At 35.9% G+C, this 21,610-nt stretch overlaps 1 long non-coding RNA gene across 3 annotated transcripts in view; it reads left to right on the forward strand.

The window, feature by feature from the left end:
* Positions 1-21,610, forward strand: part of LOC145273058 (uncharacterized) — a 296,130-nt gene that overhangs the window by 16,124 nt on the left and 258,396 nt on the right. The window contains exon 2 of one of the 3 annotated variants that reach the window (XR_013866152.1): positions 13,812-13,953. The exons of 1 other annotated variant lie outside the window; for it this stretch is intronic. This is a non-coding gene — a long non-coding RNA (uncharacterized LOC145273058). Of the gene's footprint in view, positions 1-13,811; positions 14,862-21,610 lie in introns of those variants that run through there. One more of the 3 variants, XR_013866153.1, reaches the window with a different exon arrangement.

Here is a 21,610-nt window from a genome sequence, read left to right on the forward strand (position 1 = left end):
GACTTGTTGTCCCCCAGAGAATGATCAATTTTTTTCTTTTTCCATCCTAACTCTCTATTCTCCCTCTGCCTAGTATATTTTTGGGACTGAGGAACAACACCCAGAAGACAGAGGTACTCTGTCAATACAGAGCTGACCTCCGACCAAACCCAGTAACTCTCATAACAGCAAGACAGCACATGCTCACGGTGCCCACATTCACATGTTTGGGGAACATAATGTCTAACACCTTGCCATTAAATGGCGACATCCAGAATCGCCTCAAGCAAGCATCAGCATCCTTTGATCGGCTAAGGAAAAGGATTTTTCAGAACAGCCACCTCAGACTCCACATTAAAATGCTAGTGTACAGAGCAGTATGCATCACCACAGTGTTGTATGGGTGTGAGTCTTGGACAACCTATAGTCGCCATATGAGAAGTCTAGAGACCTTCCATATAAGATGTGTCCAGAATATCCTTGTCACCACATCGTGGAACATAGAGCAGTGTTGGGGAGGGCAGGCAGCCGCAGCGTGGAGATCATCATGATCCAATGCCAACTGAGATGGCTTGGGTACATCATTCGAATACCCAGCCACAGACTACAGCGTAGAATCCTCTATGGTCAAATAAACCGCTTTTCACTAGAAGAAATTGCTTCCTGCCGGGATCTCTGGAACGTTCTCTGTTCATAGGAAATGAGCTTTATTAAGGATAAGCGAATACAGCACAGCGTACAAAGAGACATGCTCGCGAGGCCATCTCTGCTCCACTTGACATCTCCTTCACATGCCAGATCTGTGACCATATTTTTTGTTTTATTCTGTTGGGTCGATGTCAGTAGGAAGGCGTTTATTTCCATCGCAATCTTCTCTGAAGCTCTTTCATAGGATATTTGATACTAGCAAATATTTCACCGACTAGAAAACGATATACTCTGTATAATCGCGAAGTAATAGCAAGCGATGACTTCATACGCTCCAAACCTTCCAAATTTTGGTCTTACCGGCAGATTTAACTTACAATCATACATATGATCGTTGTATTTGCATTTGCATTAATTTTCAGTCGCACTAATTGTTTTGGCCTAGAAGAGTCCCTAAGGAAAACACAGGCACGCAGATTGGTTAAAACAAGGTATTTGTATTGAGAACAAAATAGAATATACAAAGAAAACGGTTGTGGTACTTAACACCAAGATGACATACTAGGAATTACATACACACACATACGGTATGTACCTCTTTCCCATCGCGTCAGAAGAATGTGTCCGTGCCCATGAATAAGAAGCATTCTGATCCTGCAAAAATAAGTTTGCGTAGACCTGCTGATATTCCTCAGTGAGGGCGCCTCAGACTACAAATAATAAAGTGGCTGCACCCGAAAGCTGGGAAGCAAATCTTGGGAGGGTGGACCTCCTAGAACTACGGGATATGCATTCACATCAATTATTGTTAAAAATAAAAAATAAAATGTTATAAGGTAAATAAAATAAAATAAAATAAAAATAAAATAAAATAAAATAATAAAAATAATAAAATAAAATAAAATAATAAAAAAATAAAATAAAATAAAATAAAATGGTAATTTTATTTTATTTAAGTTTATTTACCTTATAACATTTTATTTTTTATTTTTTAGAATTTCTTACTTTTTGATTTTTAAAATTTTATTTTAGTTTATTTTAGTAATTTTCATCTCATTATTATTGCCATTATAAACTATCCTTGCTATTATTGCTATTATGCTGTTTCTACACATAAATTAATATAATTAGTATAAAAAATTCAAATCAATTATTATTAATATAAAAGTTATTAAACTTTTTACTTATTGTTCATTCCTATTTACCTTCTATTCATTATTTTTCTCACGATTATAATTAATTATTAGATCGTAATCTGGAAGTTGTATTAATTAAATACATTTTGAGTTTAATAGCAGTACTCGCTAACCGGTGTCGCTCGGATGCTCGGAGGAAGCGTGCCTCCTCCCCTAGAAAAAAAGTTAAAGTACGGTTGTTGATGTTGTTGTTGCTCAATTCCGAACCTCCTCATGTTACGAACGGCTTTCAGAATAGACACTCCCAACTCCTCATGGTAAGAACGGCTACCCGAATGTTAAGAATGGGTGGAGAGAGTATTGATCAACCCACAACCGTAAAAATTAAATAAATAAATAAAATAAATAGCAGCGAGGGGGAAAAAGAAAAAAAAATGACGCAATAGGCATGCCGAGTGGAGAGAGGAAAAACAAAAACAAAAAGACATCCATTTAGTCGTTGCAGCTGTGATAATGTTTTATTGAGAAGCAGAAATTTATTTAAGAACTCAAACATGTAATCCTATCCTAATGGAATTAAACGAAATTTCTTCCGTGTATTTATCTTTGATTATTGTTTTTATTACTGCAATAATTTCAGTTATCACTGTAACCCTAAAAAAGTTACCCACAAATTAAAATAAACCCCAAAACACACATAAAGAAAACATCCCAAAATCAAAAGAAAGTTTTTCGTTTCAATTTGAAAAAAAGAAAAAGGAAAATGTTGAACGTGAAATAGGATATGAATAAACCTTTTTCAATGTTAAAATTTTCTCCACCACAAAAAAAAACTACGTTACATTGGCGCGAACCAAAACCCCTGTTTACGACTATGCTCCTTTATCAACTGGTCCACAGTGACGGAATTAAAATAACGTGTTGTTGCTTTTTACTATTTTAACCAGATCAAGAAAGAACGCATGCGTGCTTAGAGAAGGAACCATTTTTGCGACCCTTGTTTAATTCGCTGTGTTTACAAAAACGGGAAAAAGAAAACACGTTATAAAGTACATAAGGAAACAAAAAATACAAGAAATGTGGAGTGTATTGTATGAGTTGCTAATTATTTTTTTTATTTTTTTCTATATAATTGAGACAAATATAGGACGCTAAAACTGGATATGATGTATAGAAAGCTGCTTTGTAATTGTTTTAAGCTTAACAATATGTAAATAACGCTAATGGAAGTAATGGGATATGGCGTGTGTAACTTTAAAGTGATTAAATGATTTATAGCAATGCGTGATGGCATGTGTAAGTTTAAATGAAAAAATGATGTATAACAATGTGCTGCGATTGAACTGCCGTAGTGAATTAGGGCTGCGGTGTTCGTTTTTTGTATGTTTGTGTGTAATGCAGAATAATAGAATGCAATCGTTGCAGCCAACGAAATAGATGGACTGTTATGGGGGAGTAATCAATATTTTTGAATAGCGAAGTGTACTTGTAGTTGTAAGTGTATGAGGGTACAATCCAGTTAACAACGGTGTCAGGTCAATATAGGTTTAATGGTTATAGAAGTACCCTGCCCTGTTTAGGACAGTGGGAGAACTTTTCAGTGAGAGGTGGGATATATGAGCTACTGTTGCATAGGAGTATATATTAAGGAGAATGACGGGGACATATATAACAATGATGAGGGAGAGAGACATTTATACATATTACAGTACAGTTATGGGGATGCTTGGAACTTCATATATATATACTGAATGGGGATGTATACAAGTTCTTAACACAGAGGAGTGGAAATACATAATCATGGAAGGGTTACACAAAGTTCGTTATAAGATGATCAACACATTACCTTTTGAGTGTTGAAAGATGACACATGACAACAGATTTACAAAACACAATGATGATTCTTTTTTATTTGGACCGGTCGAATGCTGATGACGTCAGGAATTCAAATTTGGATCTACATAGTTGAATGCTCTTTCCTTCGCTTACAAAGGACTCTAACTCCAACTCAACCCAACTCAACTGCTTTCAACTCTTCAACTCTCGACTCTGCAACTCTCTGCCCTGATATGACTAACTAGCTCCTATATTGAGAATCCCCCTTTTGCTATGACGTCAGAAGTGTGTTTCCCAAACGTGACCAATTCAAGTGGCTATGCACACGTTTTGTCCAAAATATACTTCTGCAAACAAAGAATCCTCTCCTAACCTATTTTCTAAGCTAATCTATTTTTTAACAATATATTTTTAATTTTCATTGTTCATTCTTTTTGGCTGACATTTTTAATTCAGTTTTCATAAAAAGAATGAACAATTAATTCTTTTTACGATATAAACAATATCTAACAATTCCTAATAGAATTTAACAATAGACCTTTTTAACATTCCGATTTCTTACATTCTAATTCTTAACTTTGCTTACAGGGTTCGAGTCGCAGCTTATCCTAATATCATTTTCACTTATCTAATGTTCTTATTTACATGGAAAGGGAACAACCCTTTCCATGTAACGCTACTTCGTCTTTAGGTCATAGCAATCGTAGAATGTTTGTTTTAAAGCGCTTACGACATAGACAGCTATCGCAGACGCATACATGTCTTTCTTACTAATCTTTTGTTATTTTCATCTCTGTTTTCTTACCCCCCCCCCCGTCTTTCCTCTTTATTCCTATATTTCAATACAAATTATAATACACACCCCTATTTTGTCTTTCTTACACACGACTATATTTTATTCCGTATTTTTATTTTTAACAACATCTGATTGGATTTCCTCATATTAATTCGCTATGATGCTGAAGACCTGACATTTTCGTTGCAAACTTTGCTTTCGTATAAGCTATTTCGCCTAAAGAGGTTTCTAGTTGCTAGTAACTAGCTATCCGAAACATACTTATGAATAATGTGTAGAAACCTATTACTGCTTCTGTAAAAACAAGTAGAAAGTATATATATATATATATATATATATATATATATATATATATATATATTCTTTTGTTTACGTCTTTAAATGCTTTTATTTTTTATCACTAAAAATCTATATATCTATAAAAGTGAAATTGTCTGTGTATGTGTCTGTGTGTGTGTATTTCTCTACTAAATAACTCTGTCAATTTTTAATCTGCAGATTCGAGATTTGACATAAGGGGTATTGTGATTAGGGAAAATCTTTTTAATCGGCTTTCGGCCAGAAATTTGACTGTCAAGGCGTCAAAGTTCAACGATTTTTCCTTTGAAAACTATACCAAACTCCTCCGTCAATTTTGGGTTCATACACTTGAAATTTTAGATGCAGGTTACTTGGATATGGATCAAACATTTTAATTTGATTTAAACGCAGAACAGTAAATGTTAATGAGTAAAAATTGGGGTCAAAGTTAGAAAAAAATTGCCGTCTACGGTCTCTACGAAATTAGTCAGCCAATTTTTGCTCTAAACATTTGAAATTTTACATAAAGTATATTCAGACATAGAGCAAGCTTTTTAATCGTTTTTTGTCAAAAATTTGTCTTCCAAGGGGGTAAACGTCAAAAGATTTTACCTTGAAGAAAACTATTCAGCCAATTTTGGGTTTAAGCATTTGAAATTTTACATAAAAGGTATTCAGACATGCAGCAAGCTTTTAAATCAGTTTTTGGGCAAGAATTGGGCTGCCAAGAGGTCAAAGTTGAAAGAGTTGTCCTTTGTAGACTCTATCAAACTTCTCCACCAATTTCGGGTCTAAAGACTTGAAATTTGAAATGCAGGTTACCTGGAAATGATTCAAACTTTTTAATATATATAAACATATGCACATAAAGTTATGACAGTACATAAGGCCCGAGCAAAGCCGGGCTGAACTGCTAGTATGTAAACAAAATTAACAATCGGTTTATGTTGCTCTGTTATGTATGCATATTTATAAATAACTCTGCTTCCGGCCCAAAACACTATATTTCTGCTTTAACAATATGCTTTACTTTTAAATGTTCCTTTAACGTTTATATTTATTTATATACGTTATCCTCTTACTCCCCTTTCTTTACGCTTAATACAATTTTAGTATTTTCAATTTTTTATTTAGTACACCATTATATCGCCCTGTAGTATTATTTTTCATCCATGAACGATCTCCTGATTAAATAAACGGCCTTTTATGCATACGCACGCGTCTTTATATGTGTTGCTCCTTTGATTAGGACGAATAAGCTTCTTTTGTATTTTTATTTTTTTACGTACGTTCACCCTTAACAAGGCATATGACCACTTGGACTAATGGTCTACTATTTGGGGCCATGCCCATGAAAGATTGATAAGATGTTGGTTTACGTTACATTTAAACTTATGCATATCAGTATAGTCAGGGAAGTAGGTAGCAGGAAGGGAATTCTAAAGTCCAGCTGCTCAAGGGAAGAAACCATTAGAATAGAGAGCTGTCTTCTCATGTCTGAACAACTCAAAGAGATTTTGGTGTGTTTTTCAAGGTTTTATTGGGGAAAATAAATTGAGGAGAAGGAGAGAGACTACATAACTATAATTATTTACTTCTCTATTTCCCACCTAGTAGCGCCTGCGCCCTCCTCAATGTACATACTCCCGACTAACCTGACAAGTAGCAAAATAATATCCTTTCAAATCGTAGCTCCTTACTTATAAAGGACAATATGCTATTTCTGGAGTGAATAAAGTATAGTATCTATTATAAGAAAATACTAAAGAAGACCGGAGAATACATCGGCTGAAAGGTTAAGAAAGCAACAATGGAGGCGATAGATTGTGGTATGTAAATAATACAAATTATCATTGAGTTTTAGTCCGCATCATGACACATCCATAATTGCAGAATTGCTTGTAGCCAACACCAGATGCATCGGTTTGCATTGGTATGCAGTGGTATGCAGTGGTATGCATTGGTATGCATTGGTATGACGCCCCTTTGTATTCTTATCTTACGAAAACTTTAGGAATGCATTATGAATTGAATCAGGGCTGAGACAGAGAGAGAGAGTGAGGGAGAGAGACAGAGAGAGATGAGAAATAGAAAAACAGATGGAGAGAGAAGGGGGGAGAGGGAGACAGAGAGATGAGAAATAGAAAAACAGAAGGAGAGAAAGAAAGAAAGAGAGAGAGAGAGAGAGAGAGAGAGAGAGAGAGAGAGAAGATAGCACATGACTGTGTCTAACACGAAACGTCATATATATAATTACAATATTTATACAAATTATGACTTTGGAGTTTTATATTACGACTTAATCAGAAAATCCCAACTCCAAACGATGGAATTAATGAAGACACATCGCATCGAAAATATCTGTGCTATGTTTAATGGACCCATTTGAGAGAAATTACTAAATATAATTACACTTTTCATTTTTTACACTTTCTAAAGATATGAACTCAATAGTAGTCGGATCTCCTAGGCTGGCAACAATTATTTCAGATACGTCGCATTAGACTTGATTATTACCTCGACAACTCTTTGCACCTGATAACATTACGCCTCCTTTTTTGAGGGTTTGAAAAGAAAACTAGACAAAACAAGCACAAGTATCGCTTCAGCGTCTAGCCTGTTGTTGTAAATAGAGACTGGCTAAGAAATTGGCGGGAAGAAAATATGACACAACGGAGTTAGACGTACTTAAAATATTTAAAATATTTTTGTTTTGTGTTTGTTTTTTAAGAATAAAAAATAGTTTTTTTTTACAAAGGAGTCACCACTTATAAAGACCCGAAGACCACTAAAGGATAAGGGTTAATGAGTGGGACAATATCGTAGTAATCGTTAGTATTAGAAATTTGATAAATTGGATTACTTAAGAAGTTGTTTACGTTGGACTTGAAGACGATCATAGTATAGTCAGCTGAAATCAGGGAAACAAAAAAGAGTTTCACAGGCTTGCAGCTCTAAGAAAGAAGCTTTATTCATGGAATCTACATTTAGGTTTAGGCACAGATAAAGAGTGGGGGAAATTATTGATAGTGGTTTCAGCTAGACGAGTGTATTTCGTGAAAGTCTGGCGAAGGGGACATAGATTGGAGCTCAGACGAGTGCTTGCCATGGAAATAACGATAGAACAGAGACAGGCTCACAATGCATCTTTTAGTGGGATAGAAGTTGCAGGAAAGAGAAAAGAGCACCCCCTACTAGGCTATAAAGTCTATCTTGAACTCTGTCAACCACAATAAGGTGCTTCTAGCAGTTTCGGCCCAGATGTGACAGCAATAATCCATCCTAGGACGTACTTACAGCAACCAAAAGATAATACGCAATAAACAAAGACAAAACAATTGTAATATAATTAAAAAAGAAAAAAAAATTCTCACCTTAAAAAATGAGCATTTCTATGAACGACAAAAGTAGAATTTAATAAAGACATCGTTAAAAATCACACCTAAAACATAGCCGAGAGACGTCGAAATAAGGAAAAATGTAATGCTTTGCCAGTGTTCGAACTCGATATTTATCTAAAATTATTGAAATATTTATATAAAATCATAGACTTACAACAGTAATTTAATTATTGACATACTAGAAGATCTACCCGTCGTTGCCCGTTATTAAACGTAACGTTAAATTTCATTAAAAAAAATGGAGTAAAAACCGGAAAGAAACTAGTATTATTATTCTTTTTAAATAGTTCACTTCTTTGTAAGTAAAAAATAAATAAATAAAGGAGCTGGGATTGAAACCCAAACCTAAGGATGATCTTTAAAAAGGGGTTTCAAACCTCTTGATAAACAGATAACAATCCGATGACTGCCAAGTAACAATTTTTCAATTTTCACCACCTTATCACCCCTGTTTTTACCGGATGAAAACCGATTTTAAACTTTTTCACATGTCTAACTACCCTATATACCAAATTTCAAGTCTGTAAATCAAACAGTTGTTGAGTATATAGGTTGAAAAGTATCCTCACACACATCTTCACTTAAATTAATTATTATAATTTCTGATGACCTAAATTTGCTTTCCGTTTAAGACGACGGATAAACACAATACCTGTTTTAACTGTTTTTCACCTAAAAAAAGGCACATTGCAACTTGGATAAAGGGCCTCTTATTCTAGGCTATGCTTACAGGAGCACTATGTCGAGAGTTGAGCTGCGATATGTTTGTTCACATTACATTTAAATTTCATCGTGTTGGTATAGACGGGAAAGAGGAAACAAGGAGGGAATTTCAAAGTCTAGCAATTCGAGAGAAGAAAATATTCGAATAGAAAGCTTTCTAGCATCAAGGCACCTTTATATAAAGGGTTGAGATTTTATTGCTTATCGGGTTTGTCGGGATAATTTATGACAGATAAAAACCGATCAGCGTATTGGCGGGAAAATGTTACGTCACTACAAATTTAGACTTACTTGAAATATTTGAAATATTTTCATTGTTTCCGTTTGTTTTAGTAAAATTAGGTCTCGTTTCAAATACAATAGTCGCAAGCTAAGATGTTATATAATTATAGACAAAATAATACTTTAAATAATTAAAACATTAAAAAATCTCACATTTCAAAATTTACGTCGAAGGGGTACAAGTGTTACAAGTTCAACAGAGCAACTGCCATTAAAGCAATTATTAAACCAGTACATGGTTGCAGCATCGGGACGACGGGGGAAAATTTGGGGCTTGATTGATAGTCTGGGGCCCCGTTTGGAGACTCGGTTGGAGTCTCGTTTTGAATTTTCTCTAAGAAGGGCAGACGTCATTCATGGGTGAATAGTTGCATTTGGAGATATAAAACGCTGTTAGTTGTGAGTGATTTTCTAGCATGGTAGTGGGATCCCACCTTCATTACAGCAATATTGCTAATGTCAGCAATTTAATTTTTCATATATAAATCATTATTATCATTGCTACAATTATTTAAGGTACGTTGTGTCCGACTCGATTATTACCTTGCTGACGCTTTGTACCTAGTGACATCACACCTTTTTTCGAATATGAACACACAGCTAAACATAACCAGTGCAAATATCGCTTAAACGTTGTTATAGAGCCTGTTGTTATAGAGCCTGTTGTTATAGAGCCTGTTGTGATAGAGCCTGTTGTTATAGAGCCTGTTGTTATAGAGCCTGTTGTGATAGAAGCTGGCCAATAAATTGTCGGGAATATAAACACTGAATTTCGACGCACTTCAAATATAGGAAATATTTTTACATTGTCTTGGATTTGTTTGTAAAAAAAGTAGGTATTGTTTGAAATACAGGAGAACCTCGGGATACGGTAGCACAAGGATACGTTTTTCAGGTTACGATGTGAAATACGATGTTTCTCCGGCTCCTGGTTACGGTATTTTCCTCGCCTTATGGTGTTACTTTACAAAAAAAAATTTTTTTTTTACAAAGTGGTCACTGCTTAACAAGGCCCAGAAGACACTCGGGGATAAGGGTTATTGCGTGTACAGTACGTTAGTATTGGAGATTTGATAACGTGTCTTACTTAAGGGGGCGGTTCATCAGGAATTTGTTTATGTTGGACTTGAAGACATCCAGGTTGTAGTCAGGTAGGAAACAGGCAAACGGAACAGAGTTCCACAGGCGTGCACTTCTAAGAAAGAAGCTTTGTTCATGGAATCTACGTTTTGATTAAGGACCAGAGATTGGAACTCGGACGAGCACTTGCCATGGAAATAAAGATAACACAAAGACAAGCTCGCAACGTCTCTTCTGTGGGAGAGGTTGCAGGGAAGAGAAAAGGGCATCCCCCACTAAGCCACGAAGTCTATTTTGTACTCTGTCAGGCAGGATAGGCTATTTCAGCAGCGCCAGACCAGATGTAGCAGCAGTACTCCATCCTTGGACGTACTTGGCTTTTATACACATTGAGAATTACATCAGTAATGAGATATCTTCTGGGGCGGTAGACGGATCCCACCATTTTCTCAGCAACCTTGGCAACAGACTTGATGTACGTATTCCATTTTAGATCAGGCCTAAAGGTCAATCCCAGAAGCTTGTCAAAATATGAACCCCCCCCCAAGACAAGAGCCATCCATTTCAATTGATGGCAGATGGGGATCAGAGCGTTAATGATGTAAAGATAGGAGCTTGGTTTTAGATGCAGTAAAGTAACCAGTCACCTCTTCCCCCATTGTACCACGCGCTCAAGATCTGAGGATAGACAATCAGAGAGAACTTTGTGATTTACGGCCTTTGATGTGTTGCCATAGATGGCCGTGTCATCAGCATAGATGTCAACGAATGATTTAAGTATGGGTTTTGGGAGATCATTAATGTAGATCAGGAAGAGAGTTGGGTCCAGAATGGACCCCTGATGGACTCCAGTATTAATACTGTCGGCCTTTGATTTCTGCCCATCTTATGAGCCTATCAGAGAGAAATGATTTAATAATTGAGAAAACATTTCCATATATACCGTAGCTGGAAATATTGTGAAGTAGGCCTTTATGCCATACCTTATTGAAGGCCTTGAATATGTTAAGAGCAATTGCCCTATAAAGGAAGACTTTGTCAAGAGATTCACTAATCTTATGAGATCTAACCGTTAGCACATCTGCTGTAGATCTAGCAGAACGGAAGCCATATTGCATGTCACTAAGAAGGTTATTTCTGCTGAGGTGTTTGACTACTTCTCTATGGATTCCAGCAACTTACTCATGACAGACAAGAGACTTATTGGTCTGTACTGAGAGGAAGATGACATCACCTGAATTCTTAAATACAGGGCATACTGATGAGGTTTTCCAGGGTGTTGGAAATCACTTCTCCTTAAGGCAACGCTTAAACAGTTTGGTAAGTATAGGGGCAAGTGCTGGTTGAAGATTTTTCAACACTATAATTGCGATGCCGTCAGTGCCAGTTGCTTTACTGGAATCAAGGTTCTTTATTAGCTTGACGACCTCACGCACATATATTTGTATGTTGCATAGTGTGTTGTCTGTAATAGGAGGAAATACGGGGAGCGTATTGCTTTCATAGGGTAGAATTAGCTGCAAAGTTCTTGGCAAATAGTTTGGCCTTGATTGATGCTGACGAGATGACCTCAGATCCATTGACAATAACGATAGAACGCATGCTTCTGTTCAGGATCCTGTTTGCTATATGCCAAAACTGGTGGGACCCGAGCCGCTGCTCAGCTACTTTTGATTTAATGGACAGAGCATATAGCTCCCTTGCATTATTTATTACTCTTTTACAGTGGTTGCTGGCAGTCCTGAAGTAGCTTTAGTCTCAGTGCATCTAATTCGTTTGTAGCTATGGAAAAAGTCATTTCTGTGCGCGATCGCAGCAGCACATTCAGGGGAGAGCCATGGCTGGCTGTTAGGCTTTTGTTGGAAGTTTTGGATGGTAAGAATCGGTCTATGCTTACAGTTATCCATTCGGTCAGCCCTGATACTATAGAGGACACATCCTTTTTAAACATGGAATGCAGAGGTAGATTAGATATCAATGTACGGAAGCTATCCCAGTCAGCCATATAGTATCGATATACAGTACGGTGGAGAGGTACGTCTGAAGACTTATTACATTTCATTTTTATCTTAACTGATACAACGGAGTGGTCGGAGGATCCCAGGGGAGATAGAACGGAACATGAACATAGCTCAGGGGGAAGTTGTTAGAAATTATTCCTCGCACGAAAGAGCAGGACACAAAATGTTTTAAATAATAATAATAATAATAATAATAATAATAATAATAATAATAATAGAATAAAAATAGCAAAGACTTTCGCTGGCGAGGACTACTATTGACCGTAACCAGTTATACATTCCTTTTGAAATTTTCATCGCTATTTTTCTCGTTATGTACTGAATATTTGTTAATCAACCTATATAAAATATGTTCCTTATTAAATTTTTTAAAGATTTTCTATTCTGAAATAAGTTTTAAAAAATTTAATTTAAAAAAGTTATTTTAAAGTATTTGTTTAAAAAATTCAGATTTTCTCATTATTCAAACCTATATTACAAAGCTGGGGTTGCAAAAATGAGTTGTGGTATGAGGAGAAATAGAAACTGAAACAGAGAGAATATTCAGACCCGTAATAATACAAAGAGGGGGTTGCAAAAATGAGTTGCTGTGTGAGGAGAAATACAAACTGAAACAAAGAGAAGGAGAGTTTTAAAATATAATCCTAAAAAGATAAGATACAAGTTAGAAAAGCATTTCATCCAGGTAATTTTTTGATTCACTTTGAATTAAATTTTTATACCTTACTTTGTAAAATTTATAAAAGTGCACTTTGAAGATAAATAAATTTCAAATTAGATCTTGTACCTATATTTTTAAAGCCTATAGTAAAAACATTGTGTTTAACAATTTTCATGCCTTGGATGAAATGCTTTTCTAACTTGTAATAATATCTATATATCTATAAAAGTGAACGTGGTCTGTGTATCTGTCTGTCTGTGTATCTGTCTGTGCGTCTGTGTGTATATATTTTCCTATGCATTAACTCTGTCAATTTTCAGTCTACACACTCGAAGTTTGATGTGCAGGGTACTGAGATTTGTGAAAATCTTTGTAATTCGTTTTCAGTCAGAAATTTTGCTGTTAAGGGGCCAAATTCCAACGATTTGACCTTTGAGAACTCTACCAAACTCCTCCAACCATTTTAGGTCTAAAAACTTCAAATTTTAGATATATATTCCTTGGACATGGATCCAACTTATTAATTTGATTTGAGCCCAAAACAATAAATTTTCAGGGGTCATAACAGGGATCAAAGTTAAAAAAATTGACCGCTGTTTTTTTTATTGCTCAAAATACACCTCCAAATACCCGGGAAATGCCGGGCACCCATGCTAGTAATATTATAAAAGTTTTAATCTCATAAAAACTACTTGGCGACAATTTTAAATGTTATATTCGTTTAAAATAGACCCGACTCCCTTTAAAATCAACGTTTTTCTTCTAATATTTTTTGAGGATTGATGATATTTATATTTCTGTGCTCCTTTCTTTTTTTTTCGATTATTTTGTTGCTCTATCTTCCTGTAATTCTTTTTGTCTCCTCTTATTCTTCTTTCCTTTTCTTTTTCTGTTTCGTTGTCTGTTCTAGTTTTTCCTTTTTGTATATTCATATATTACTTCCTCCAGACGACGGTTTCCAGATAGAAAGCAACTTGGTAAACATCCAACAACCAGGTACCCTACTCTTCTTACCCAGCCAACAATCTGACCAATAAAAAACGACGGACTTGCAAAGAAAAGTTGCCACTGACCAAGAGTTTTGCAACAGGTAGGTTCGTCTTTGGTGGTAAAAAAAATTCGTATTCTATTTCATGGAACCTTTGAAAGAAACAGAAGAGCTAAAAGAAAAAAAAAAGTCTTGGGTTGAGAAAACGGTGTTTTGATTTAACAGCATCGATAACTTGCCGCGTCCATCTCTTCCTTCCCCCTTAAAAGACTAGTTTACTCCTTACTATAGAGAAAACAGTACCAAGATACGTCCATCTGCATTTTTATCGATGACAACGTTTATTTAACGTACTAAGAATATCCTAATTATCTCCTCTTTTCATATTACTATGATAAAGCTAGTATTAATAAAGCAAGTACCTCCCTTTTATTATAACTGTAATAAACAAACAAGCAGGGAAACCCGACCTTGTCCAGGATGTCATGAGGATCAACAAATATTCCATGCTCTCATTATTTTATTGTCATCGAAATCGGTGAAATGGTTGAATATACGGACCACATCATGCACCCCCCCCAAAAAAAAACAAAAGAAAATATATAAAAACAAAACAAAACAAAACAAAAAAGAACTCGTAAATTTTCAAGGCTTATAAAATTCTTTGCAGTTAATAAAGAAAAAAGAAAAATAAAGAAATTTACGTGCTGAGTTTGAACCTACAGACCACGCCATGAAAAAAAGGGAATCACGCTATCAACTTACCCGCTGTAGAATTTTCACGGCCCGTTGATCTATCATTGTTGCTAAGCGACGACATGGACAAATATCTTTACCAATAATAGATAAATTAAAATAACGGTTTCTATTATCGATTATCGGTAATTATCGAGAGGAATTCTGAGACAGAACTTGACTAAGTTCACTCCTAGACTTATACACTAAAGTTCTGTCGATTTAAAGAAAATCTGTTCGGCCGTTCCGGAGTCTATAACTTACACATAGACAAAGTTGCATTTATATATATATATATATATATATATATATATATATATATATATATATATATATATATATATATATATATACTAGCATGGGTGTCCGGTGTTGCTTGGGTTTTTTGAGGTGTGTGTTGAGACAAAAAAGCTATAGTAGGAAGGCAGGCTGGAACCCATACTGCGAAAAAAATCTTATCTCATAAAATCTTATCACCTGAATTCTTAAATACAGGGCATACTGATGAGGTTTTCCAGGGTGTTGGAAAGCACTTCTCCTTAAGGCAACGCTTAAACAGTTTGGTAAGTATGGGGGCAAGTTCTGGTTGAATATGTTTTTAAAACTATAATTGTGATGCCGTCAGGGCCAGTTGCTTTACTGGAATCTAGGTTCTTTATTAGCTTGGCAACCTTACGCACAGATATTTGTATGTTGCATAGTGTGTTGTCTGTAATAGGAGGAAATACGGGGAGCTGATGGCTTTCATCGCATAGAGTAGAATTAGCTGCAAAGTTCTTGGCAAATTGTTTGGCCGCTGCTCAGCTACTTTTGGTTTAACGGACGGAGCATATAGCTCTCTTGCATGTTTTATTACTCTTTTACAGTGGTTGCTGGCAGTCTTGAAGCAGCTTTAGTCTCAGTGCATCTATTACGTTTGTAGCTATAGAAAAAGTCATTTCTGTGCGCGATGTCAGCAGCATATTCTGGGGAGAACCATGGCTGGCTGTTAGGTTTTTGTTGGAATTTTTGGATGGTATGAATCGGTCTATGCTTACAATTAACCATTTTATCAAGTCTGATACTATAGAGGACACATCCTTTTTAAACATGGAATGCAGAGGTAGATCAGATATGAATGTACGTAAGCTATCCCAGTCAGCCATATAGTATCGATGTACAGTACGGTGGAGACGTACCTCTGAAGACTTATTGCATCTTTATCTTAACTGATACAACTGTGTGGTCGGAGGATCCTAGGGGAGATAGAACGGAACATGAACATAGCTCAGGGGGAAGTTGTGAGAAATAATAACATTATATTATAAAGGATTTATTCTCATAAAAACTACTTGGCGAAAAGAACGGGGAAAACGTGACGTCTTTGCTATTACGACCACCGCCAAACCGGAATTGACGTAGGTTTTAATTAAGTCTAGACAACCGAAAAGAGGGGATGACTTTCGAAAATATCGGCGAAAAAAGCGACCCCTCCCTGTAGAAAAGTGTCCAGTTGCGGGTGAAGAAATTATTGTTTTTAGCTAACCTTTCGGTATGTATCGTCCGAAGGGTCGAGCTTTAAAACGATACTGATCTTGTGAAAATCCGTCGCCTCTGTCGAAAGTTTTAGGCAGACATGCAAGCATACATACATACATACATTTATATAATGGTAGCACAAATCTTCGACCCAAACCGATTAAAAAGCTTGCCCTATCTCTGAATACCCTTTATGTAAAATTGCAAATGTTTAGACCAGAAATTGTCTGAGTAATTAGGTAGGGACTGCAGAGGTCACTTTTTTAAAACTTTGACCCCTTATATGGACCGTTAAAATTTATTATTTTTGACTCACATCAAGTTATTAATTAAGATCCGTATCCAAGGAACCTATATCTAAAATTTGAATTGTTTAGACCCGAAATTGGTGGAGGAGTTTGGTAGAATCCTCAAAGGTCAAATCGTTGAACGTTGACCTCTTAACAGTCAAATTCCTGGCCGGAAACGGATTACAAAGATTTTCACAAATCTCCATATTCTGTATATTAAATTTCGAGTCTGTAGACTGAAAATTGACAGAGTTATTGTATAGGGAAATGTACACAGACAGAGACACACACAGACATACACTTTCACTTTTATAGATATATGGATATATACTGAAATTATGTAACGCGCATTATCACAAATGAAAAGATCGCACTTTATAACTCCGAGAAACGAATGCAAATATAGAATGAAGCTATTGATTTCTCGTCAACATTTGCAACATCTGCTGAGATCTGAGGAACGTAGAATAGTTCGAGAAAAGAAAAAGAGATGAACTTTCTGATATTTCCCTGAACACGAATCAATACGTTAATATAATATGGCGTCTTCATCAAATGAATTTGACGTAAGTTCGTTTCCTTGACAAAACAGTCCCAAATGATCCTTTTATTGACGGCGACCTTATACGGTAGACGCGTCCGGCAAACCGCCTTCTTATAGTTAACCCGGATGAATAAATGAGCTTTGAAAAATTTATGTTTAATATGTACAGCTAAGATTGCAAACGTAACAATTTTTTTACATATAGCATCTATTATGTAAAGGACACATGTTTGTATGTTTGTACGTTTGTATATCAAGCTAAAAGTTTGACACTACTAAACAAAAACCCACAACGTTTTGTATTTTGTGATCAGCGTTACCCTGGATCAGTGGCGCCTTTAGCCTATTATTGCTACTCGTGCCCCCCTGCCCTCTGTAAACTTCAGTTCCCAACCGATAGTCCGTGGATCCAAAGTAAGTCATCATAGTTGCTATTGCGTGACTCTCCATTGTATACCACAGATTGCCAGTATCAGTCCATGATTGTCCTGATTTAGGTGTGAAAAGCAAGCAAGGCCAACAATAGAGTTTTTCCTCAGATTTATTCACACATAGCCAGTCAATGTTATTAAACCATTTGGATTGGAACGAACGAGTTCTGACCTTATTCACCAATAAAGGAGTTGGGCGCCCAACTTTGATATTTTCTCGCGTCTCGGCTACATTTCTTTGGCCAAACGAGTTATTTTTTAATCCAATTTGAATAACATTGACCGAGTTATTGGTCGTGCAGGGCACGAGTGGCACTAGTCCCATCTTCGCCCCTGCCCTGGATGTATAATATTTAAAATTTAGAAAGAAATCTATGAGGATCAACTACGTCTGGTTTCTTTGTGCGATAATATTTTCTGCGGGTTTAAGTGTAATTCTGAGATAAAACGATATGATAAAAGGCTAATTACTCGAAATATAGAGTAAATGTCATAATTTTTTATCAAATTATGATGGGCGATGAGAGATTAAAATCCACAATAGAATTACCTTTCATTAGCCACATTTTTCTTTTTCATATTATAATAAAAGTTGTTGGGAAATGGAATTACCCGGTATCCCCTTTGTCACTGTGTTTTGTTTTACTCAGCGAGAGGGGAATAAATATAATTTCAGTCTTACATTTAAAAGAAATATCTCCAGCAAAAGAATTTTTCAGCACGTTAAAACAAGAAAATGGAATGGATTGAGTGCAGAATAAAGAAAGGAAATAAGGAGAAGGACGGAAAAGTAGGAGAAAGTTAAACAGAAAAAGATAAAGAACCGTGAAAGCAGGGGAAATATACGTTGTGATATAAAGATGTTGTATATACCACTTAACTTCTGCTTATTTTTTTTAATGCCCTGGCCAATATCGTGTAGTCCTGCTAGTTAATCATCTCACCAACAAATTGTGCTATTTATTTAAGTCCGCAATATTTTTCATTGTCAGTAAACTGCTACAATGACATATTTATCAGATACGACCTTTCAATCTGTGCGCTAAGCGATTAAAATACAATTACAAAATTAACCATCTAAACATTTCCCTTATCAGAGTGTTGGTCATTTTTTAAATGGCTTTATTACCTGTTGGTTGTGGTATATTTCTGATCCTGTGCCATGTACTGTCCCTTTTCAGCATGAAACTGTGTCCTTTGTACATTTTATTAGACTTGTGAAGAAACAGCCACGAATAGGACTTAACTTAAGAAAGTAAGCGTTTACGCATATTATCGAATTTTTAATCAAACAAATGGTTGAAACCATTGCCAAAAGGGAAAATATGACGAGGAAAAAAAATGAAAAAATGAAATCTGCTTCATTCAAAACCTTAACCCTGATCTAATAATTATTTTAAAACAAAAAACATTTTCACCTGGTCAAAATGATAAGACCACTGATAATTTATCTAACAAAAGGCAATTATAAATGACTAAAAAGGGTCTCAGTATTTAGTATAGCTTCCATTATTATGAATTACTTCAAAAATTCTCTTCGGCATGCTTGCGACTAAGTTTTTTATCAGTTGCGAAGGAATTTAATCCCATGTACTGAAAACTGAATCAGAAAGTTCCTTTATCGAATCATACTGGGTTCCATCCTTGAACACGTCTTTCAAAGATTTTCAATGGGATTGAGGTCCGGAGAACATGCTGGATGATCTAACATTTCTATATTATTTGAAGAAAAGTATTCTCGTGCTTGTCGAGAAGTGTGTATCGCAGAAAATCCAATTTCTTCCACACAGACGTGGACCTTCAGTCCTGATAGAACCATTTTCAAGCATTGAAATGTACTTCAATGATGTTTGCCGGCCTTTCACTACTTGAAACTTTAGGGTCCCAGCTGATGAGAAAGCAACCCAGATCATTATAGACCCTCCTCCACTATGCTGAGTTGAAAAATCTCTTGGGGCAAATTTTTATCATGCCAGTAGTGTTGAAATCCATCTGGACTATCTAGATTAAACTTTTTCTCATCGGAGAAAATTACATTTTCCCACTTCTCGTCATCCCAAGTCTGGTATTTGGCGGCATATTTAAGTCGGTTAGTTTTGTGCTGATCAAGAAGACGTTGGTTCTGCAGTCGCTTTAAATGATTGAAACCCTTAATTTTCAGATGCCTTCTGATGGTTTTAGGACTACATTCTGCTGCTGTTTGGTTTTTTATATCTTTTATCTCATACTGGAGTTTTTTTTAAAAAACTTCTTCTGATACGGTGAGCCAGTGATGGGGTTATTTTTTTTGGTCGACCTGGACTCTTTTTATGCCCATATTGATCTGGATTTCTTAAAAAATTGTGATGACTATTTTGTTACAATTCACTTCGTTTGCAATGGATCTATGGGAGAATCCACCCCTATTAAGCCCAAAGATCCTTCCTCTCTCAAACTCTGATAATGGTTTCCCTTTTGCCATTTATAATTTAGTAAGATGTTTTTTATCCACTAACAAGTTGCTTTTAGTAACATAGAAAGTTTTTCGTATTCATTTTTTTTAAGACTAGCCGATTTTATTAAAGTGGTCTTATCATTTTGACCAGGTGAAAATGTTTGTTTTTTTTTTAAATAATTATTAGATCAGGGTTTTTGCGAGAATTACGAGGTGCCTTCAATAAGTTTTCAGACTTATTTGTACAAGCATTCAGTGTGTTATTGATATACATCTTATGAGATGACTGACCGATCTTTATGATTTCAAGTGAAAATTAACAGGTACAGCAGGAATTTAAATACCCTCTACTAAAGCCTGCTTACCACAGCTGCCGAATTAAAAAAATGCAATCTGGACGCGATGACATTGTAGAAGAACGATATGCAAAAAATTCTGTTTTAAAATTGGAAAAAATGTCACAGAAACGTATGAAATGCTCCAGGCTTCTCTTAGACCTTTTTGCCTGAATCGAGGACCAGTTTTTAAGTGGTATAAGAGATTCAAGGAAGGCAGGGAGTGTCTGAGTGGTGTTGAGGAGAGTTGTGGAAGGAGTTCCTTGGTCAAATAAGGAATTTGATGGATAAGGACCGTCGTGTGTCCATAGAAGCAATAAGTGTACAGTTTGATGTATGTGGGAACTGTACACACAATTATACACGAGGAATTACAGATGCGATGGATTTGCGTGAATGCACCAGTCCACAACTCCATCTTTATCACAGACTATTTGACCAAGATGGACATCAAGACAGTTACTCCTCCTCCCCATTGTGCAGACCTTGCTCACTGTGGAATTTTGGTCATTTACTAAGATCAAGGAAAACCTTAGAGGCTGTCGATATGAGCAATTGAGGAGATGAAAGACACTGTGGCACTGGGTGTGATGAGGGTCATTGACATGTTCACACAAGGGGACTTCTATGAAACCTACCAGAAGTTGTTGGAACGGTACAACAAGTGCATTGCAGTCGGGGAAGATTACTTTGAACGAGATTAGAGTTTCATGTGTGTATTATCAATAAAATGTCCATACGAAAAACTTATTGAAAGTACCTCCTACCTTGCTCCGGAAGCCAAAAAAGTGTAAGTCATTTTTTAAATAGCCCTTTCCCTGTTGATTGAGAAATACCAGATACCATGTGCAATTCTAGGAAATCCATCTTCTTGAGCCGTCTTTCGGGTTGAGTAAGTGTATTACTTTTTTCTTTTTAGGAGCTGGATAATTTCATATATTAAAAACGATTTTTATTATATTATTTTATTGGAATCCGTGGAGCAGTAGATAGAGGCGTTGGGTCTCTACGTTTACATGTGAGCATTGTTTGAAGATAACGATTTCCCTCCTTTCCAAAGCAGGCCAGAGAATTAGTTGGCCAAAACCTCATGAAAGAAGAAGAAGAAGAAGAAGAACAACAACAACAACAGCAACAACTATGAAAGGCAGTAATTACTGAGAATACAGTTAAGAGACTCAGCATTCCTATCCCATCGCGGTTAATCACCCGAAGAAGGCCAGAGGATTAGTTGATTGAAACGTGATGAAACAACAACGAAGATGAGGATAACTGTCCGCAAACAAGATACACAAAAACAATCTTGTATTAAACTTTGCCCTCGTAAGGATGCAAGTGAAAAGAGAGTGATAACAGCAACAGAAATATAAAATATCTAGAAGATGTATCCGATGTTGCCCGGTAGTAAATGCAACGTTAAACTCCTTTAAAAAATAAAATAAAAAAAACCCCGAAAGAAACTGAGACATGTG

The sequence above is a fragment of the Euprymna scolopes genome, chromosome 4 (assembly GCF_053919585.1).
Source record: "Euprymna scolopes isolate OS-2025 chromosome 4, ASM5391958v1, whole genome shotgun sequence".
In the NCBI taxonomy this organism is placed as follows: Eukaryota; Metazoa; Mollusca; class Cephalopoda; order Sepiida; family Sepiolidae; genus Euprymna; species Euprymna scolopes.